Source organism: Oryctolagus cuniculus, chromosome 13, assembly GCF_051225735.1.
Source record: "Oryctolagus cuniculus isolate XC-2025 breed Fujian yellow rabbit chromosome 13, ASM5122573v1, whole genome shotgun sequence".
In the NCBI taxonomy this organism is placed as follows: Eukaryota; Metazoa; Chordata; class Mammalia; order Lagomorpha; family Leporidae; genus Oryctolagus; species Oryctolagus cuniculus.
The window spans coordinates 37,258,657-37,282,304 of record NC_142879.1 but is presented as its reverse complement, the minus strand read 5'-3'; the positions used below and the strand labels follow the sequence as shown (position 1 = coordinate 37,282,304).

General features: G+C 40.0%; 1 protein-coding gene across 48 annotated transcripts in view; it reads right to left on the bottom strand.

Moving 5' to 3' along the window:
- The window catches only part of DISP1 (dispatched RND transporter family member 1), a 196,096-nt gene that overhangs the window by 150,956 nt on the left and 21,492 nt on the right, over positions 1 to 23,648 (bottom strand). For 21 of the 48 annotated variants that reach the window (XM_070055346.2, XM_089312247.1, XM_008268371.5 and 18 more), the window contains one exon: positions 17,348 to 17,445. The exons of the other annotated variants lie outside the window; for them this stretch is intronic. The gene's annotated coding sequence lies outside the window, so the exon portion shown is untranslated. The remainder of the gene's footprint in view (positions 1 to 17,347; positions 17,446 to 23,648) is intronic. 48 annotated transcript variants of the gene reach the window in all.

Sequence of the window (23,648 nt, the reverse complement as noted above, 5' to 3'; positions counted from 1 at the left end):
GCAAAATGGTTGAGTAAAGGGAAAATACCAGAAAAGCCTAGCATACCTTGGCATGACAGAATGTAAGAAAGTGCTCAATCATTAGGACATAAAAAAAAAAAAAAAAAAAAAAAAAAAAACCACAGGAGTCAGCTTGGAGTATATAATTTTCATTAGTTATGCCTAAAACAATTTGAGCATCAAAACAAAAATAATACAATCTTACTCTAGTGGAAAAAAATGAGATGTCTGAATATCTAGACAAAAGAATATCCATATAAATGGTCACATAGTGATGGAAACAGGGAAGGGAATACAGTGGAAACATTTCAATGGCTCTTATTTTAAACCATTCTTTTCTTAGCATTTTCTTTTTTTTTCTTTTTTTTTTTTTTTTATTTGACAAGTAGAGTTACAGACAGTGAGAGAGACAGAGACAAAGGTCTTCCTTCCATTGGTTCACCCCCCAAATGGTCACTACAGCCGGAGCTACGCCAATCCAAAGCCAGGAGCCAGGTGCTTCCTCCTGGTCTCCCATGCGGGTGCAGGGGCCCAAGCACCCGGGACTAGAACCTGGTGCCCATATGAGATGCCGGTGCCACAGGCAGAGGATTAATTAAGTGAGCCTCAGTGCCGGCCCCTTTCTTAGCATTTTCAAAGTCCTTACACATAGCAATGATATTTATAATTAGAAAATGAACTTCAAGATCACATCATCTTGTAGCTTTACTGATTTTCACATTTACTATATCCTTAAATAGAAAGTGTCAGAAATTGATACTTAGTCCTTGCTATGTTTTACATGTTTCTGTCAAAGTTCCTGTGTTAGAAACCTAATTCCCAGTGCACCCATGTTGGTAGGCTGGATCCCTCAAGATGTGATTAATTCACAAGGGCTCTGCCACTCCTGATGTTACCTCAGGAGTGGGTTAGTTACCAAGGGAGTGGCTACACGGTAACAGCAAGTTCCACCCTGCTGTGGTTTGTGTAGTAGTTTGGGTGTCTCCCAAAGGTCGATATGTTGAAGGCTTGGCCCAGTTTGGTGCTGTTGGAAGCTGATGGAACCTTCAGGAAGTGAGGCCTGGTGGGAAGTCCTCAGGTCATTTACAGTGGGCCCTTGGAAGGAATTTCTCTGGAGAGGATTGTTAGGAAAGCTGGAGTTAAGCCCCACCCTCTCTGTCGGCTTCCTGGCTCACCATGTAATCCTTACACACATTACGCCATCTGTCATTGGCCTTTCATCCTCCAACACTGTGAGTTAAATCAATTTCCTTTTCCTTTGTACCTAGGCTGTCCGAGGTATTTCACTGTAGTAACAAAAACCCAACTAATACAGGCCCTCTCTCACTCTCTCAGTCTAAAGCCCCCTACTAGATGTGTCCCCTCAATCTGGTACATCCTAGCCTCTAAAATCATGAGCCAAATCAATCTTTTTTTTTAAATAAATTATCTAGTTTCAAGTATTTTGTTACAGCAGCAAACTCAATTGTCATCCTTATTACCTATATAATCCATCATCATAAAAATGACCTACTTTCCACCTTTCTTCTTCCTAATTAACACCCATAGCTGTTATTCTACATACAAATTATACTGGATATCATAATCAGGAAAAATCAAAAAGCAATGCTCTCTCGGGGGGGGGGGGGGGGGGCAAAGCAAAACAGAACAACAACAACAACAACAAAAGCCCATGGAAAAAAACAGGAGAAAATTATTTTAAAAATTTAATTATTTAGGCCGGCACCATGGCTCACTAGGCTAATCCTCTGCCTGCGGCGCCGGCACCCCAGGTTCTAGTTCCGGTTGGGGTGCCGGATTCTGTCCCAGTAACTTGCTCCTCTTCCAGTCCAGCTCTCTGCTGTGGCCCAGGAGTGCAGTGGAGGATGGCCCAGGTCCTTGGGCCCTGCACCCACATGAGAGACCAGGAGGAAGCACCTGGCTCCTGGCTTCAGATCAGCGCAGTGCGCCATCCGTAGCAGCCACTTGGGGGGTGAACCAACAGAAAAAGGAAGACCTTTCTCTCTTTCTCTCTCACTAACTCTACCTGTCAAAAAAAAAAAAATTTTAATTATTTAAACCTGTTTGAACCTAAAGATAGTGTGTGTTCCATTACCACTATTCAATAATATGGACTTAAAGAAAATAAATAATAAACTAAAACAAATAATAAACAAATTAATACACTAAGAAAATTCAATTTATTTTTAACTGAATTATTTTTTAAATTAAAAACTGAAATAGGAAACCCAAATTTCAAATTATTTTCCCCAACATCCTATAAATTAAACCTGAAAATTTTACATTTTGCTTAAAGTTCATGTTTTTTAAATAGTAAATATTCCATACAGTATACTGACAAGACACTGAAAGGTCAGACTCATTGTAAATTATTCTGAATATTGAAGCAACTTAAGCAGTTAATACATTTCCAAATATTACACTCTAAGAGAAATTTCCATCCAAAAAGTTGTACATCAGAGGAGAGAAAAAAGTAGAGTAAGGCTTCAAGATTATCTTATGACAGAATTAACATTAAACTGTCTTGTTTGATCCCAAACACACAAACATACACACATACAACAAATTAGTTCACACTCATAGTAAAAACATTGGAAGATGACCTAAACACATTGTTTGAATATCCAGAAAATCATAAAGTACCACATTAGGAAAAAATGTATTATGCTAATATGAATTGCACTGCAAATCTATAGAATGTTTCAAAAACACTTGTTAAAAATAGGGCTAATATTTGTGTGAGCTAATTTTTATTTTTCATCTCACATTGGAAATTTAAATAAGCTAAAACAACTCTGAATAAAAAAACTTACACTGAGATATTTTTAGAGGACCTGTAGTGAATAGCATCTATAGTTAAATGTCAAAGCAAATATATAAACCATTAGTTTATATTTACAGTGAATGTAATTATTCATCCACTTCCTTTTTTGCCTTTGTAATGACAAATGGACTGCAAAACAATTTTGAATACACAGATTACTGTATTATTACTGCAGTGCTTCACTGTGTCTTCCTTGGCATTTACCACCAGCAAAGTACATTACTTTGAATATTCTTATTTCAAAAAATGTTTTTGCCAAGTCTTAACTCCCCAGAACAAGAGATTTGGTATCTTAACTGATTGCTTGCCCCTTTTAATCAGTGGGCTACAAAAAGTCATTTTACCTTAATAGACAAATGACATCCAGCATTTTTCTTGAAATTCACAGACAGCTGAGGCAGCTCACTTTTAGTGAAGAAAATTAGCTAAACCCTCAATGCTGTTTGAAATTTTAATTGTCCAGCAATTCCTACCCTTTCTTAACTTCAAAATATCTATTCCATGATCCACAATTAAACTTAAACCGTTGAACACCCTGGGGAGTTCACAATAGCTTAAACTACTCACTTACAAATACATTATCAATACAAATCCTACAGTAATTGTTTTGTTCTGTTTTGTTTCCATATGGCATTGTGCCATGTAATGTATTTTTTTGCATTTAGAAAAACTCAATATTTTACTTAGAAACAGCTTTGAAAATTGGCTCCTGGCCTATTTGCAAATGATACTACAATTTAAATACCTTCCCAGCAAAGTTACACTAACTTCAAAATACTCTGGGATTAACCATTAAAATGTTTTTGTTTCAGTTACAACACTAATGAACACCAAATGTTGGAGTTCGTTGTAATGGTCTAGTATATAAAGGATTTTCTTAAAAGGAAAAGCTGGATCAGCTATCCAGTACATAACTAAAGGTAGATTAGTTAATACTGATACAGATAATACTTGAAAGATTTAATACTTAAGTGTACAATCAAATAGAAAGCCTGCTCAATTAGCCATCATATTTTTCCCTATAAAAATAACAAACTCCTGGTTTCTAAGCTACAGTTGAAAGCCTCCTTCCTTTTATTCTTTGCACAAGTCACTTAACCTTCACCTTGATTTCCAAATTTCTATATAATTTCTAGTATGCTTTCCTGTTCTTTCTTATATCATAAAGGATTCTTAAGTACCAAAAGGGTCAAAAGGAAACCTCAACACATGGGATCTATTAAAACCTGGTAAGAACCACGGATATGATGGAATCTAGCAAAAAAATGTATAAATGCTACTTTTAAAATACAGAAACAAAGACTGAGGGATGGACTGTTCTGGATATGTATTCTGGATATGGTATATTCTAGACATGAATGTATGTAAAAAAGGACTACTGTAATTCCATGGATCCCTTTCCTAGCCCCAACACCACACCTCAGAAGAAATGCAATATACCAGTATCTTCAGTAGTAATCATGACAGTGACATCATTTAACTTTTCTGCTGCTTTTGCTTCTTTTAATGATAGATTTTCTATGGAATGGCAAATTGGCACCTGCTTCTGGCCTCTCGACACCTAACCATCTTGCTTGCTACAAGCACCACTAACTAGTCAGTATCATTTTTCTTTTTCAGAACCTACACTTTTCTTTCTTATCTTTTGAATACTACTGCAATTTAACACTTGTTAGCCTTCAATCTGGACCTTTCCAAAACTCAACAAACAGAAGCCTTGCCTTTCAGCTTTTCAGTTACTAATCATTTTTTTAAGCTGTACTTTCTTTTATTTATTTGAGATTTTATTCGATATCTGCAGGTGATGAATAAAAACACTGCTTTTCTTCTTTTTTTTTTTTTTAGAGAGCTTTCATTTAATAAATATAAATTTCATAGGTACAGCTTTTGGAATATAGCAGTTCTTCCCCCCATACCTGCCCTCCCACCCTATCCGGTCCCACCTCCTACTCCCTCTCCCATCCCATTCTTCATTAAGTTTCATTTTTAATTATCTTCATATACAGAAGATCAACTCTATACTAAGTAAAGATTTCAACAGTTTGCACCCACACAGACACACAAAGTATAAAGTATTGTTTGAAGACTAGTTTTACCCTTAATTCTCATAGTCCAGTTCATTAAGGACAGAGGTCCTACATGGGGAGCAAGTGCACAGTGACTCCTGTTGTTGATTTAAAAATTGACACTCTTATTTATGACATCAGTGATCACCTGAGGCTCTTGTCATGAGCTGCCAAGGCTATGGAAGCCTCTTGAGTCCACAATCTCCGACATTATTTAGACAGGGGCATAATCAAATTAAGGCATTTGTCATTCTATGAGTCTACTGTGTGGCCTGCTTCCCATGTTGGATCATTCTCTCCTTTTTAATTCTATCTATTATTATTAGCAGACACTTGGTCTTATTTATCTGATCCCTTTGACACTCCTATCATTATGATCATTTATGACTTAAACTGATCACTTTAACTAGTAAGATGGCATTGGTATCTGCCAACTTAATGGGACTTCGAGTCCCATGGCAAGTTTTTAAGTTGTACTATTTTTTATCACTGCTCAAAAGATTCTTTCCCTTCTTTCTCATTAGAAAAGACCTCTCCCTAGCTTTTTTACATGTTTCTTTCAATTCACAAAGAGGATATACGTCACTAAATAACTAAGGTTTTATAAGACATACTATATTAAGAATTTTTTTTTTTTTTTTTTTTTTTACAGGCAGAGTGGATAGTGAGAGAGAGAGACAGAGAGAGAAAGGTCTTCCTTTGCCGTTGGTTCACCCTCCAATGGCCGCCACGGCCGGCGCGCTGCGGCCGGCGCGCACCGCACCGATCCGATGGCAGGAGCCAGGAGCCAGGTGCTTTTCCTGGTCTCCCATGGGGTGCAGGGCCCAAGCACCTGGGCCATCCTCCACTGCACTCCCTGGCCACAGCAGAGGGCTGGCCTGGAAGAGGGGCAACCGGGACAGAATCCGGCGCCCCGACCGGGACTAGAACCCGGTGTGCCGGCGCCGCTAGGCGGAGGATTAGCCTAGTGAGCCGCGGCGCCGGCCTATATTAAGAATTTAAAGTAGACTGTGGTCAGTGTTGTGGTGCTGGAAATTAAGCCACTGCTTGTGTACTAGTGGATGGAAGATCTTTTTCTCCTTCCCCCACTCCCCAGTACTCTGCCTTTCAAACAAGTAAATAAACCTTCTTAAAAAAAGTTTAAGTAGACTAATCTATAAAAAGGTTTAGCAAATAAATAATATACATAAGATTTTATAATAAAAGCTAACACTTTTTAAAGAAATGTTTTAAAAACAATCTTAAATATTAAGTACCAATATATTTGTAAATGAACTAACTTTAAGTCGCTGTCATTAATTCTTTTAAGATTTATTTATTTATTTGAAAGTCACACAGAGAGAGAAGGAGAGGCAGAGAGAAAGAGAAAGGTCTTCTATCCACTGATTGACTCCCCAATTGGCCACAAGGGCCAGAGCTGAGCTGATCTGAAGCCAGGAGCCAGGAGCTTCTTCCTGGATTCCCATGCAGATGCATGGGCCCAAGGACTTGGGCCATCTTCTACTGCTTTCCCAAGCCACAGCAGAGAGCTGGATCGGAAGTGGAACAGCCGGGTCTCAAACCGGCGCCCATATGGGATGCCGGCACTGCAGGCGGCAGCTATACCCACTACACCACAGTGCTGGCTTCATTATCATTAATTCTTTAATTTCTACTCAGAAAGCTCTACATGGAACTATTTTGTTAATACAGTTAATACAGTTCAATGTCTGAACTGTACCTGTCAAATAAATAAATAAAATCTTAAAAATCTATATAGGATGGACCAAAATGTGGCATACTCTATTTGGGCTCCAGTACCTACTGTCTATGTCAGTGTGTCAGGGTAATGCAGTAGGTCACCCTCTACCAAACAAGAAAAGCTATTCAAGTTCACAGGACACCATTCTGCTGCCTGTTGTGTATTTAATTGGAAAGCAGAGTGACAGAGAGAGGGAGAGAGACAGAAAGAGTTGGTCCATCTGCTGTTTCACTCTCTGAATAATCAAAATGGCTGGGGGTGGACCTAGGCCAAAGCCAGGAGTCAGGAACTCCATGAAGGTCTCCCACGTGGGCAGCACTTGGGCCATCAGAGAGCTGGATCCAAAGTACAAAAGCTAGGGCCAGCACTGTGGCATAGCAGGTAAAGCCGCCACCTGCAGTGTCAGCATCTCATATGGGTGCCAGTTCACGTCCCAGCTGCTTCACTTCTGATTCAGCTCTCTGCTATGGCCTGGGAAAGCAGTAGAAAATGGCCCAAGTCTGTTGAGGTGGATTCGTTCTGAGAGGAGGAGGGTGGTGGGGGCAAGAGGCACAGAATCACCACATAGACCCTGGGAGTCGGGTGAGAGCAGGCCAGAGGCGAGCAGCCCGCAGACTCATTTATTTCAGATGGTACAGCAGCTTATATAGCCAAGACAGCCAATCTGGTCAAGGGGCGGTCTATGCCCTAACCAATCACAGCCTGTTGCCAGGCAGTTTTTTTTTTTCCAGTTTTTTTTTTTATTTAATAAATGTGAATTTACAAAGTGCAACTTTTGTATTGTTGTGGCTCCCCGCACCCAACCTCCCTCCCTCCCGCAGCCCTCCCCTCTCCCACTCCCTCTCCCATCCCGCTCTTCATCGAGTTTCATTTTCAATTACCTTCATATACAGAAGATCAACTTAGTATACACTAAGCAAGGATTTCAACAGGCTGCACTCACACAACCACACAAGGTATAGGATATTGTTCGACTAGTAGTGTTGTCTTTAAGTTTCATAGTAAAACACATTAAGGACAGAGATCCTACGTGGGGAGCCAATGCCCAGTGACTCCCATTGTAGATTTAACAATTGGCACTCTTATTTATGGAATCAGCAATCACCCGAGGCTCTTGCCATGAGCTGTCTAGGTATGGAAGCCCCTTGAGTTCACCAACTCTGAACTTGTTTAGTCAAGGCCATATCACAGTGGAGGTTCCTTCCTCCCTTCAGAGAAAGGCGCCTCCCTCCTTGATCGGCCAGGGAGTTTCTGAAGCCATCCAATCACAGCCTGCTGTCAGTCAGGCTCCATTGTCATGTGGTTTCCAAAGCCATCCAATCACAGCCTACTGCTGGGCAGTTTCTGTTGCCAGCGGCCATCTTGGCATGGCTTTCTCATTTCACCACATTTCCCCCTTTTTGTTTATTTTGAGCAACAGGAGGCATGATTCTTGGCCATACCATTGTTGACCCCGTTTCCATGTGGTCTCCGTACGCGGCTGTGCCTGTCTTAGGGGGTCCCCCAGGGGATCTTACCCATCATTGACTAACCAGCACTCAAAACGGGAGACCACAGGAGTGCTTGCTCAGATGGGGGTAGGAATGAGGAACAATGATAATCAGGAATGGCATGACCGCACACAGGCTGTGGCCCGTTTGAGTGGCTGACCAGAGCTAGTGGGTATAAAACAGTAGCGGATATGGCTATGGGCAGTTTCTCAGGGTAGGATGATAAGGCAGGTGCAAATCTAAATATGAATCATAATATAAACTATGGACTTCAGTTAATAATAATGTATCAATATTGGTTCATCAATTTTAACAAATATACCATGCTAATACAAAATGTTTTAATAACAGGGAAAAGTTGGGGAGGGACAGAGGGAAGTTAGGAGGTATATGGAAACTATACTTGCCTAAAATGGTTCTAAAAAATAAAGTTTATTAATTAAAATGAAAGAAATTTTTAGTGATTTTTTAAAATGACAAATATAGTAAGTATCATAATAAGAACAAATTTTTTAATTGCTAAGAACTCTAATCATACAATGAATATACACATTTGAGAGATGAAGTCAATGTGCGTACTACATAACTGCAGATCTCTCATTCAATGAGATCAGATTTTTTGTCAATTAAAGCAGGTTAGCATTCAGAATATTAAAAATGTACGGTATGCAGGCCCTAAGAGACAGCCTATATAGGTGAGTCTTGCTTTATAGCACTGTCTGTATATCAGACACTACACCAGAAGTATCTATATTCTAGACCCTTGTTTCTCACTATTCTTTTCAGTATCACCTCCCTAAGGTGCCTTTCTAGATATTTTCCTCTTCCTTTGCTTATCCATGAAATTTTAATACCACAATATATTCATTATTCTTTTATATTATTATGATGGTTATCCTCAACACACATAGACCAAACTGTAATCTCTTTTTTCTTAGTCTTAACGACCAAAAAGACTCAAAGGCATATACACTATGAACACCCAATAAATGTTAGTTTAAAAACAAAAGATTGACATTGTAAAAATGTGGCAATAAATTGGGCCCATGTAGATCTTCAGTCAAACTACTAATTAGGAACACTGCTATTGAGCCATAAGACATGCAGATACACAGCTCTACTAGTTTTCAGGAGGATATCATTGGAATCATAACCAAGTCCTAACACAGAAGCTCAGTTAAAAGTATTGTAATTATCACTAATATTATGTAATATAAAAGCAGCAGCCATGCATGAACGCTAAATTGCATGAACACTGAAGCTAGCACAGATCTCAATTTGAATGCCACTCAGTAATCATAGATACATGCTATTCAATTTCTGAGTTTCATCTTCCTGATCTCTAAAATGGGGATAATACCACTTACTTTATAAGTCTGTTAAATAATAATTCCTGTGGTATTGCATAACACCATGGCCTACCCATTTTAAGCAGTCAATAATTGGTGCTCTGATAACAATCAAGGCAATGATAGACACTTCTTTATAATCAAATGAAAAAAGAAGAAATGGGTTTAAGGGGCCAGCGCTGTGGTATAGTGGATTAAAGCCCTGCTCTGTAGCACCAGCATCCCACGTGGGCACAGATTCAAATCCCGGCTTCTCCACTTCTGATCCAGCTTCCTGCTAATGTACCTGGGAAAGCAGTGGAGGATGGCCCAAGTCCTTGGGCCCCTGCATCCACGTGGGAGACCCAGAGGAGGCTCCTGACTCTTGGCTTCAGATCGGCTCAGCTCTGGCCATTGCAGCCACTTGGGGAATGAACTAGTGGATGGAAGACCTCTATCTTTCTCTCTCTCTCTTTCTACCTCTCTCTGTAACTCTGTCTTTCAAATAAACAAAATAAATCTTTAAAAAAAAAAAAGCTTAAAATGTTCTAACCACTTCTTTAAAAAATAATAAAATCAAAGCCAATACCTACTAGTAGTACTTAGAATGAAATTCTTCCAAGAGCTGGTAGAAATATGACATCCCATTCCTATCTTTCCACAAAGTCAATGTGAATGAATGAGTGAAAGAATGAATAAATAAATCACTAAAATTATTTCATCCATTACTGATTAATTCACCAACCATGGAAATACAGCCACCTCATGATATAATACGATGGTATTCATATCTAGAAACTCCTCGCCAAGGCACAGCTAATGGAGCAAGGGTGACATGAAATAGAGACAGTATTGGAAACATTTCAGCTTTGTTCTGAAATGTTTTAATTCTCTTACTATAAATGAGAAAAGTATTACTAAGATTAATATAAAGACCAATAAAAATATATCAGCTGTATGTGAAAGAAGGTCATACATTGTATGAGTCCATTTACGTGAAATATCCAGAATGGACAAATCCATTAAAAAAAAAAAAAAAAAGATTAGTGGTTGCCCAGAGTAGGAGAGGTAGAAAGGCACTGGCAGAAGAGTGACTACTAATAGCTAAGGGCTTCTTTTAGGAATGTTAAAATCTTTGTAAAATTAGATGTAGTGATGGTTGCACGATTCTGTGAATGAAATGAATAACACTGAATGGTATGCTTATTACGATGGGTAAATTTGTATGGTATATGAAACATCGCAATAAAGCTTTTTTTTTTTTTTTTTTTTTTTTTGACAGGCAGAGTGGACAGTGAGAGAGAGAGAGACAGAGAAAGGTCTTCCTTTTTCTGTTGGTTCACCCTCCAATGGCTGCCGCAGCCGGCACACTGCGCTGATCCAAAGCCAGGAGCCAGGTGCTTCTCCTGGTCTCCCATGGGGTGCAGGGCCTAAGGACCTGGGCCATCTTCCACTGCCCTCCCGGGCTACAGCAGAGAGCTGGCCTGGAAGAGAGGCAACCGGGACAGAATCCGGTGCCCCGACCGGGACTAGAACCCGGTGTGCCAGCACCACTAGGTGGAGGATTAGCCTATTGAGCCATGGCGCCGGCCCACAATAAAGTTTTAAAAAGTAGATACATGAGGGGGTCTCAAAAAGGTCATAGAAAATGCAAGTTAGGAAAAAACTATGATGGATCCCATAATTTTTTGTACCCAGACATATCTTTTAATTCTATTTTCCATGAACTTTTTGAAGTCCCATTATCTGTTAGGTTTGAGCATGTGCTTTGCCTTTTTTTCCTTTTCAATAAATGTCAGTAAAGCTACATGACTTTGTTCTTTAGAATGCATTTTTTAAATAAGCTGGCAATATTATATCCTATTAGAAAACTTTCTAAAAGACAGAAATTGTATTACCAAAAAAGAAGTATTATATTGGTATTGTATTACCAAAACGAAGTATCCATCCCTTAAGGTAATAAATCTATAACATTTAGGTTTATCTCAGAATCATGAACTCTCATTTCAGTGATTAACAACTTCAGTCTTTTGAAAATGAAGTTTCATGGGGCCGGCACTGTGGCACAGTAGATTGACACCCTGGCCTGGGGTGGAGCATCCCATGTGGGCACTGGTTCAAGTCCTGGCTGCTCCACTTCCCATCCAGCTCTCTGCTAGGGCCTGGGAAAGCAACAGAGGATGGCCCAAGTCCTTGGGCCCCTGCACCCATGTGGGAGGCCCAGAGGAAGCTCCTGGCTTCAGATCAGTGCAGCTTTGGCCATTGCGGCCATCTGGAGAGTGAACCAGCAGATGGAAGATCTCTCTCTCTCTCTCTCTCTCTCTCTCTGCCTCTCCTCTCTCTGTGTAACTCTTTCAAATAAATAAATAAATCCTTATAAAAAAATGAAGTTTCTGACTAAAATGAGGAACTAAATGACTCACAGAAATCATATCTAAACTTGCTAACTATTAGAAGAGTTCATGTAAGAATTCATGTTCTACATGCTTGGGCTAGCTTTAGTTTCTGGCAATACAGCACACTAGAATATTTAAAACCATCTTACAGTGGATGCCATGGTGCACTGCCCAGACTCAATCCCCTACCTGCTGCGAGTGTTGGCTCACAGCCAAGGCTCATTCCAGGAATTGCCCACACCCACAGCCTCCCATCACTGGCAACAGATACAACAGTAGTATATCTTGGCAGGCTGTTGTTAAAACTTTCACCAGAGTCATCCTGGAATGAAATACCGGCATAAAGGAAATGCACTAGTGGCCACAACATCTCAGGCTGTGAAGTTAGGGGAAAGTAGTAATGAAAAGGACTATGGAACTGGATGGTTTGCTGGGTGCTATTGAAGCAATGGCCTCAAATAGTGAAAGACTGAAGATGATTAATCACCACTAAAGATGAAGCACAAAAGTCAAAGGACTTCCTTGGCAGCATTTAGACTCGTTTCCAACAACCAATGGGCAGGAAAAACTAAGGCTCAGGCCCATGACTTAACACAAGGGTGCTCAAGCTCCTAACTGAATTTTCAACTCCCTCAAGTCAGCTACACCAAGGTCAGAGCTCTGATTGTGAGCATATGAAACCCTGAAACTTGGGATAAGGGCATTCAGATGAGGCACATAAAAGTCCCAGAAGTCATCTGATTCTGGAGAAATCAGCCTTTCCCCTTGCCTCAAGATGAAGCAGAGGTCTCTGTCTTAGCAAACAACCAGTGTTCTACAGGGTCTTCCTGCACCATGTTCCTGGCCTCCACACCAATTACAAACGACCATATCTGAGAAGTGCTGAATCTGCTCAGGAAAGAACGACATGCGGAAAGAGCTGAAGGACTCAGTCTAGATGCATTAGCAGGAGTTGAAAGAGGTTACACAGGACAGGATTCTAAAAATATTAGCTCAAGGGAAATGGAAAATTAAAGTTGGATAAAACAAAGCTTACCTAACTGACAGCACTCTCCCATGACACAAACTCAACGTCCTGACAAGGACTCTTGAATGACGCTACACACTAACACTAGGCAGTGAGATCACCCATACTCCTGGCTCTTCCCCTACTCAACTACCAGAAACTGCAAACCAGTCTAGCATCTCCCAGGCAGAGAGAGGAGAAAAGAGAACAGATGACAGATATTAAGAGTCAGAAGTGTCACAATATAACAAATCTGGTCTTCGACTAACAGCCCTAGAGTGAAACCTGTAATTCACAGTTTTTAATATTAGCTAAACATTTGAGGATCAATTGAAAAATACTTCTATCATGAAAGAAAGAAATCAAATCTATTGTTTTGATAGAAAAACAAACAAGAGGGGCTGGCAATGTGGCTTAGCAGGTTAAGCCACCACCTGAAGCACCAGCATCCCATATGGGCGCTGGTTCTAGTCCTGGCTGCTCCACTTCTGATCCAGCTCTCTGCTGTGGCCTGGGAAGGCAGTGGAAGATGGCCCAAGTCCTTGGGCCCCTGCACCCACATGGGAGACCTGGAGAAAGCTCCTGGCTTCGGATCGGCACAGCTCCGGCCATTGCGGTCAATTGGGGAGTGAGCCAGCAGATGGAAGACTCTCTCTCTCTCTCTCTCTCTCTCTCTCTCTCTCTCTGCTTCGGCTTCTCTGTAACTCTACCTTTCAAATAAATATTTTAAAAATAAGGTTAGAAGAGAAAGTATAGGAAATCTCCCAGACACTACAGAGAGAAAAGGAAAAGAGAAAATTAGAAGATTAAAATCTAGAAGATCCAAATAATAGACTACAGAAATCCCAGGAAGGGAAAATGGAACAGAAGAAATTCTCAGAGTTAATTCAAGAAAAATTCCCATTAAACTCTAAGAAAAACAAGTTGCAGGAAAAGTGAATATAATCACAGTCACTATGTGGCTCAGTTATGAATAATACATAATTATAAAAATGAAGCCACAAGGCTGGCACTGTGATATAGTGGGTTAAGCCACCACCTGCAGTGCCAGCATCCCATATGGGTGCCAGTTCACGTCCCAGCTGCTCTTCTTCTGATCCAGCTCCCCACTGATACACCTAGGAAAACAGCAGAGGATGGCCCAAGGCATTGGGTCCCTGTAACCAGGTGGGAGACCAAGAAGAAGCTCCTGGCTCCTGGCCTAGGCCATTTTGAGGACTGAACCAGCAGACTGAAGAGCTCTCTCTCTTTATCCCTCCTTCTCTCTCTATAACTCTGCCTTTCAAATAAATAAAATAAAAATATTTTTAAAAAAATAAAGAAAAGTGAACCAGTGAGTGGCAGATCTCTATCTCTATGACTTTCAAATAAAATGAAAATAAATAAGTATTTTTAAAAAAAATTTGAAGCCACTAACCAAAAATTATGATAACTATGTGGAAGAAGGAAGATGAAGGGGAAAAAAGAATGAATAAGTGAAGTATAAAAGCTAAATCCTTATTTACTTTATAAGTAAGTCTGCATATAATGAAATTGAAACATCAAAAAATGGCAACATAAATAATACTGAGCAACACAGAGGTAAATACCAAAGAAACTGCTAAGGTTACAACAGTTGTCTACAGTGATAACAAGGAGGGATGAAAAAGGGTGCATCAGGGACCAGTGTTCTGCATTATACATATTACCGTATTACTTGAGTTTTAATAGTAATTAAGCCAGCAAACTAATCTTTGTGGAAAACAACATTTTAATATGAACTATCTCTCCATATAGTTATATTCTTTTTGTCTTAATTAAATCGTGTTTCTCATAGGATCTCCTTGTCTATTTCCTTACTGTTTTATTCTAGGTAACTTATATTACTGGTTACTATTATTAAAGAATAAAACTTTCGTTCTTCAACTTGCTGTTACTAGTTAACCTGTGGTTTTCTTAACTGTAAGAATCTTGTTTTTATTTATCATAAGTCCACTGACAATAGAAACTATTTTATGATTTTTATATATAGCACGGTGGCCCAGCCACAACAGGTAGAGAGTAAAATCAAACCAATGATAGGTAACACTGATAGAGCTTCTACTATGCATCACATACTAAAGTAGGCAATTTATACTCTCTAGTCTTCACAACTCCTTAATGGAGTATTTTATTTAGGCTACTAGGTAGATCAAATCAGATGTAACAAATACAAAAATACACTGATTAAAAAGACAGAAGTTTATTTATCTCTCATATGCAATTATGGATAGACAGCTCTGCTCTGGGGTACCCATCCTAGCCAGTCAGTTCTGCCATCTTCATCATTTGATGTCCATCTTTGGGTCTAAGGCAGTGCTTCATTCTTGTCATTCCCGGCCAAAGAGAAAAAAGAAAAGAGGATATCCAAAGCAAATGGCTTTTTATTTAAGAGGATGTTGCAAAAAGTTGACTATATCAATTTCTATCACATCCCAATGGCCAAACTTAGTCTCCATGCCCAACCTAACTGTATCTATCCAAGAGACACAGTTGTGGCGGGGTGGCTGTAAGCTAGTCGAAGCTTAGCCAGACACCAGTTCTCACAAGAATAAAAGAATGCCTGCTGGGATATATAGTTTACCAGTCTCCATCACAGGCTAGTATCATCCATATTACAAATGAGAAAACTGAGAACCAAAGTCACTTGCCTAATGCTTGATAGTCAACAATAACTACGCTGGGAATCAACTTCTCTCTTCTGTCTCTGGATCCCAAACTCTTCCCACTAATCCATGCTAAATGATAAAAGGAGTTAATTTTACATATAAAATTTCTTTCTAAATGGGGCACAACTATATTTTCCTTAATATTATTTGTTTTTATTGTAATATTTAATTCCCACAAGTGGAAGGGGACTCAATATTCAATTCTTTTAACTTTTTTTAAAGATTTATTTTTATTTATTTGAAAGAATTAGAAAAAGAGAGGGAGAGGGAGAGAGAGAGAGACAGAGGAGGGAGATGGAGAGGTCCTCCATCCACTAGTTCATTCCCTAAATGACTGCAATGGCCAGAACTGAGCTGATCCGAAGCCAGGAGCCAGGAGCTTCTTCTGGGTCTCCCACATGGATGCAGAGCCCAAGGACATGGGCCATCCTCTGCTGCTTTCCCATGCACATTAGCAGGGAGCTGGATCAGAAGTGGAGCAGCTGGGACTCGAACTGGCGCCCATATGGAATGCCAGCACTGCAGGCCAGGGCTTTAACTCACTGTGCCACAGTACCAGCCCCTCAATATTTAATTTTAACTTTCTCATTTTACAAAGAAAATAACTAAAACTCATAGATTAAATTAGTTGCTTAAGGTTCCACAGTTAGTTACTGAAAGAAAGAGCACATAGAGATTCTGGGTTCCAGATTTTTCCTTCCAGTGCTTTATTCATCCTATTCTTTTAGTAAAAGTAAACTTTGTTCTGTCATATTTACAGTCATTCCTAGATGTTAAACATTTTAAAACAATAACATTTTCTTCCAAGTGATAATAAAATTGTACTCCCAAGCAGACCCAAATGTTTGATCAGACATTTCCACTTCTGTACATTTATTGAGAATTCATCAAGTAATGTTACCTTTGGATAAACATAAAGCTAGAGGAAAAAATTTTTACAGGAACAATTGTTACTCTATTTGAATATTTCAAAAATCTAGTGTGCTGACTTAAAAACATCATAAGAATAAAAGAGTCTGATTTTTTCCCCAATTGTTTCTCTCCTTGGTCACTAAAGATCCCAGTACCAATCTGCCCAGAGAAAATGAAACACCTTATTTCTTCTATCTTGAGTCAAATTATTCACAGTCCACCATGAACTATTTACTACAAGCTCTACTTGCCACTACTAGTCTAAATACAAAGAGATCTAGGAAGTGTGCTGAATTAATGAGAGACAAAGTTGACCAAACGATATAAAATCAACCATTGCACACAACTTCTTCCCAGCTCATCTTCCTGCCTCAGTAATAATCTCCCCACTGAGATGATTCCAAATGCACCTGGTATTTTGTTGTGGAATAGAGTTCATTCGTAATTATTTGAAAGTAATTTTTAAATACTGGCAAGTCAACAACTACTTTGCCCATATCACATGGCACTCTTGTTAGACTGAAGTTTTTATTCACTTGATCCACATCAAACAGCATGGTAGTGGTCATCAGGGTTGGCATTATCTGCTGTATAACCAAACAGAAGAAGAAGGAGGAGGAGGAGGAGGAGGAAAGAGAAGATGAAGGAGAAAAGGGGGGGGGAGGAGGAAAGTGGAGGGGAAGGGGAAGGAGGAGGGGGAAGGGGAAGGAGGAGGAGAAGAAGGAAAGGAAGAAGAAAGGAAAAAACCCTTCAGAGAGAATATGACATAATTGGTATTTCTTATAGTCTGAAAAATTTCACTATAGCTTAAGCACCTGTTAATCATCTATGTCAAGGCTAAAAATATAACCCAAGTAAAATTAAATAGTAAATGACACTTTCAAAATTTGAAATTACCTTCTTTTCAATGAAGCTGCTTCTGACAGCTGATATATGCCTTTTGAGTTACTACATATAATTCAACAGAAATAAGATGGGTCTGCTGTCTCTGAAATCTATGAAATGAAAACATAATAAATATTTAGTCCAAAGGCAAATACTGAAACCCTCAAGAATAACAACATTTGGAATACTTGTTGTATCAATGGAACTTATTATCAAATAATATACAGATAGTTACAGGTTAAGCCTAGATCAAAAAATTAAAATAACCACCATAAACTGGATCACTACTGTTTACCTGGCACTTAACTTGATACTATACAAGTATTGCTTATCATCTCAACAACAACTCTACAAAACAAGTATTAGCTAACTTTACAGCTGACAAAAAAAGAGAAAAAAAAAGGAACACATTCAAAACAAGTTGCGTAGGGGCTGTCACTGTAGCACAGCAGGTTAAGTTACAGCCTGTGATGCTGGCATCCCATATTGGTTCAAGTCCCAGCTACTCTGCTTTCAATCCAGATCCTTGTGTATATGCCACGGAAGGTAGAAGAATATGGCCCAAATATCTAGACCACTGCCACCTACACGGGAGACCTGGATGGGGTTCCAGGCTCCTGGCTTCGGCTTAGCCCAGCCCCAGTTTTTGAAGCCATTTGAGAAGTGAACCAGTGGATGGAAGATTGATCTTTTTCTCTTTCTTCAACCCTCCCCACTCTGTCTTTCAAATGCAAAGGGAAGGGAGAGGGAAAAGGGAAGGGAGAGGAGGAGGGGGAGTTGAGGGGGAGAAGGGGAGGGAGGAAGGGAGGAGAGAGGGAGGGAGGAAGGGAGGAGAGAGGGAGGGAGGAAGGAAGAAAGAGTTAATTAAATTGCCCACATAGCTCACGTACATGTATAATAGAGCCTGGAGGAGTGTCAAATATTTCACTTTCCGAAAAACTAACTTGAAGGCTATATTTACAAGTACAGGGATACTATCTGAACTATAAAGCCTTAACTATCAACTCATAGAAAAATGCTAACTTGCATGCATAAAAAATGCAAACATGGTGGCATTTTGAAAGTGAACAGCCTGGATGGTATGCACCATGTGCAAAGCTTCCTGCGCACTACCCAGCTGTGACAGAATGTCTCAAGAGTAACATCCCCTTTTCCAGAACTCAGCCCAACTCCTTCGCTGGGTTCCCCATTCAGCTGCTAAGCCTCAATTCCTGTCTGTCTGTCTTTTACCCAAACATTTTTCTTTTCAGCATTTATGTTCCTCAAATTTCTTTATTATTTTATTCCTTTTTATTTGAGGCACACAAAGAACTAAAGGAGAAGCCTATGGTTAACCTGCCCTCTCTTTCTTTTTAGAGACCAGTCCACAAAGGCTTAGCTTACCTACAGGATATGGCACTAAACTCTGTATCACTCTTCCTTTTTTTTTTTCTTTTTTTCTTAAGATTTATTTACTCCATTTGAAAAGCAGGTTATAGCAAGAGAGAGAGAGGGCTAGGACCAGCTTTGTAGTGCAGCACGTTAAGGCCCCAGCCCACAACACCAGCATCCCTCATGGGCACAGGTTCATGTCCCCGGCTGCTCCACTTCCGATCCAGCTCTCTGCTATGACCTGGGAAAGCAATGGAAGATGGTCCAAGTCCTTGGGCCCCTGCACCGACGTGGGAGACCCACAAGAGGCTCCTGGCTTCGGATCAGAGCAGCTCTGGCCGTTGCAGCCAACTGGGGAGTGAACCAGTGAATGGAAGAACTTTCTCTCTCTCTGGCTCTCCTTCTCTCTCTGTGTAACTCGGACTTTCAAGTAAATAAATAAATCGGGGGCGGGGGCGGGTGGGCAGAGAGAGATCTTCTATTCACTTCTATTTACAACGGCCACAATGGCTGGAGCTGGGCTAGACTGAAGCCAGGAGCCAGGAAACTTCTTCCTGGTCTCTCACATGGTTGCAGGGGTCCAAACACCTGGGCCATCCCCCACTGCCCTCACAGGCACATAAGCAGGGAGCTGGATCGGAATGGAACAAACAGAAATTAAACTGGAGCCCACCTGGGATGCCGGTGTTGCAGGCAGCTACTTCACCCACAACACCATAGCATGCGCTCCCATCGGTACCACTTTTTCTAAGATGGAGAAGGAACAATTAAACTTCTAAGGAAAAGGAGTGAAAAGTTTTTAAACTAAGAAATAAAGAAAATGGGGCCAGGGCTGTGGCACAGCAGATAAGGCTGCTGCTTGCAGCACCAGCATCCCATATGGGCACCAGTTCAAGTCCCAGCTGCTCCTCTTCCAATCCAGCTCCCTGCTAATGGGAGGGCAGAGGGTGATGGCCCAGTTGCTTAGGTCCCTCCACCCACATGGGAGACCCAGAAAAAACTCCTGGCTCCTGACTTTGGATCAGCCCAGCTCCAGCTGTCGCAGCCATATGGAGTGGACAGCAGATGGAAGATGTCTCTCCCTCTCTCTATTTCTCCCCCTTTCTCTCTCCAACTCTGTGTTTCAAACAAAATAAATAAATCTTTTTTGTTAAAAAAAAAAAGAGAGTATATGAAGTAAGCAAAATTCTATAAAGATGTTGGGGATAAGAGATACAAAACAGACATGGTTCTGCCCTCATAGAGTTGATAAATTCACTTGCCTTTTACTATAGTGGGTGTTACAAATAATAATTATGACATACCTGTGCCTCCAATCACAATCTCCCAATAACAACTGACATTTAAGTAGCTCTTTGGGATTTTATAAAAAATTTTTTTAGCTTCTCATGTAAGCCTCATTAACCACCTACACTAGGAATGAGTGTCCCCCTCCCCTTACTAATGAGCAAACAGGTTATGAAAGACTATATTTCTTGCTCAGGGTGACAAAAACAATAAGAAAAGGAGCCAAGATTCAAGTCCAGGCCTTTCAGCTCCAAATCTATTGCACTAAAAGTCCCTGAGGAAAAGTGAGTCTGGTTTCTGTCAAGTGAATTTAGAGCCCAATTCATAGCGTCTGAAATGAACACCCCACAACCCACACATCATATGACAGTCTCACACAGTCATGGCAAAGCAGTGGTCATGAGCAAAGTGGCCAGCCACTAAAGGGACATAAATTCTAAAGAACAAGCCCTGAGCACTTCCTATGGCTCCCTTCTCATGCCAAGCCCCACTTCCCTCATGTTCCATTATAAGTAAGCCTTGCAGCAAAGTTTGAATTTATAACTAAACTGTTCAACAATATCAGAGATTATAATTATAGTTATAATTATAATAAAAAGGAAGGTACCAGAAGGTAGTTATGAGGTGTCCAAATATTGTTATAGAAAGCTTTAATAAATATAAATTTCATAAGTACAACTTTTGGAAGATAGCAGTTCTTCCCCCCATACCTACCCTCCCACCCCCAAACCATCTCACCTCCTACTCCCTCTCCCATACCATCCTTCATTAAGATTCATTTTTAATTATCTTTATATACAGAAGATCAACTCTATACTAAGTAAAGATTTCAACAGTTTGCACCCATAGACACACAAAGTATAAAGTACTATTTAAAGATTGGTTTTACCATTAATTCTTATAGTACAACACATTAAAGACATTGGTCCTTCATGGCGAGCAAGTGCACAGTGACTCCTGTTGTTAATTTTACAACCAGAGATGTCCAAATATTAACTACCATCAATCCACAGAAATGTTCTCAAACAAAAAAAGTAGCCTGTCTAGAAGTACCAACACTGAATATTCACACTTTCATCTCACTAATGCAAGGTCCTGTAATGCTATACTTGTGACTTATCTCAATTACCCTTATTGTGTCCTTAAAAGTCTCCACTCAATAACTATCAGAGATCTATTACTCCCTGTCTGTAACAGGCTATGGAAGATACCCAGCATGCTTTCCCAACCATCTTTTCTGATTAAGAAACCAACAACAGCAACAACAAAGAAACATCCACCTTGTCTTTGTAGAAATCATTTGCCACGCCACATGGCTTGTGTAGGTCATCAAATACAGAACCCCATGCTTCTATGCCAACCTCCAGCTGCAGAGATGGATTCAAGATTATGCAGGTTAACTGATTTTTTGGGGCTACTTTTAGATTTTAATTTTAAGTTTAAATTTTAAAATGTTTAAAGTGCATTTATTTAAATCTTAATCTAAAATTAAATTCAACAGTATCACCCAAAAAATCAAATTAGCACAATCCACAATTTTAGAAAGTCTCAACTGAAAAATTTCTAAGTGAAAGACTAAAATGTTTTTTACTGATGGTAAGTTTTCTATATATCTTAAGATCAATATCTAAAAATGAAAGTTATTATAAAAGCTATTTAGAGTTAAATATTAAATTTTTTATAAAAATCAATGACTTGGTTTCTGTCTATAACTCTACCTGTCAAATAAAAAAAATCAATGACTTGGTGATTTGACAAATTTAATATCACAGACAGAACTAGATTTATTAGAAAGGGTTAAAAGGGGGCTGGCATTGAGGCACAACAGATGAGGCCACAATTCCCATATCAGAGTAAAGGTTCAAGTCCTAGCTACTCTGCTTCTGATCCAGCTTCCTGCTAATATGCCTGGGAAGATAGCAGAAGAGGCCCCTGCCACCCACCTGGGAGACAAGGATGCAGTTCCTGGCTTCTGGCTTCAGCCAGCCTAGCCCAGAACTGGCTGTGCTGGAGAGTGAACTAGAGAATGGATGATCTCTCTCTCTATCTCTCTTCCCTCCCCACCTCTCTGTTACACTGCCTTTCAAACAAATAAATGATTAAGAGAAAAAAAATGTATAAAAAGTCACTAGCCTATCAAGTACTTAAATCTGGAAGTTCAGGTTCCCAAGAACCTGTGTCCGTAGACGCTATACCATTCTGCTTAGTTGGTAACTGGCCATAGTTGATAACTGGTTATCAAATGAGTGAATGACTAATCACCCCACTGTTTTACAAACTTTAGAGTCTCCTCAGGACAATACACAATGTCCTACAATCTTTTCTTTCCTTCCCTTACTCTCTAACATGTATCCCATATACTACACCCAATTTGGTATGTCAAACACATTCTACCATTTCCCACCTCCTCTCAGCCTCCAATTACTGAATATTTTCTCCTCTACACTTCTATGCCTCTCCAAATCCTATCCTAACCGCAGGTCATTCATGCCATAAAGTTTTCTCTGACAGTTTTGTCCTGTGATAATATTTCTCTCATCTGAACTAATATTGCAACATCTACATGCAGCAATTACAGACTATAGGGTATTTAAGGATAAGGAATAAGAACCCATAACTATTTATAAATTCTACTCAGCAGCAAACATAGTTCCATATACATCATAATCATTACCAAATGAAAGGTCATGGAAAATATGTATTACCAAAAAAACCTATGCCTGGACTTCAAAAAATTTGCAACAAAATAAATTTCTCTCTTAACTCAGTTTTTCCATGAACTTTTTAAAGTGCCCTAGTATATTACTAACTGATTTTAAGGTGATTTTATTACCCAAAAAGAAATCTATTACAGAGCCGGCGCCGTGGCTCAATAGGCTAATCCTCCACCTTGCGGCGCCGGCACACCGGGTTCTAGTCCCGGTTGGGGCGCCGGATTCTGTCCCGGTTGCCCCTCTTCCAGGCCAGCTCTCTGCTATGGCCAGGGAGTGCAGTGGAGGATGGCCCAGGTGCTTGGGCCCTGCACCCCATGGGAGACCAGGAAAAGCACCTGGCTCCTGGCTCCTGCCAGGATCAGCGCGGTGCGCCGGCTGCAGCGGCGGCCATTGGAGGGTGAACCAACGGCAAAAGGAAGACCTTTCTCTCTCTGTCTCTCTCTCTCACTGTCCACTCTGCCTGTCAAAAAAAAAAAAAAAAAAAAAAAAAAAAAAAAAAAGAAATCTATTACATCTGAAATAATCTCCCCATTTCTGTAATGTCATTTTCTAACTTTAATTCAAGTTTCCACATGTGTATTTGTGCACACATATAAATGCCAAACTGTGCAATATTATAAATTGAACAATATAAGTTATCTCTTACCAGTTAACAATGATGAAATTCAGGGATACACACATGGCACAGTGGTTAAGATACCACTTGGGACATCCTTATACCATACTGGAGTGCCCAGGTTTCAGTCTGCTCAGCATTCCAGATTCCTGTTAATGCACTCCCTGTAAGGCAGCAGATGGTAGTTCAAGTACTAGGGTCTCTGCCACCCTCTTGGGAAACCAGGAATAAGTTCCCAGTTCCTGGCTTCAAAGCCTGATCCAGCCCTGGCCATTATAGGCATTGGAAGTGAAACAGCAAATGGAAGACCTCTCTGCCTGTCTCT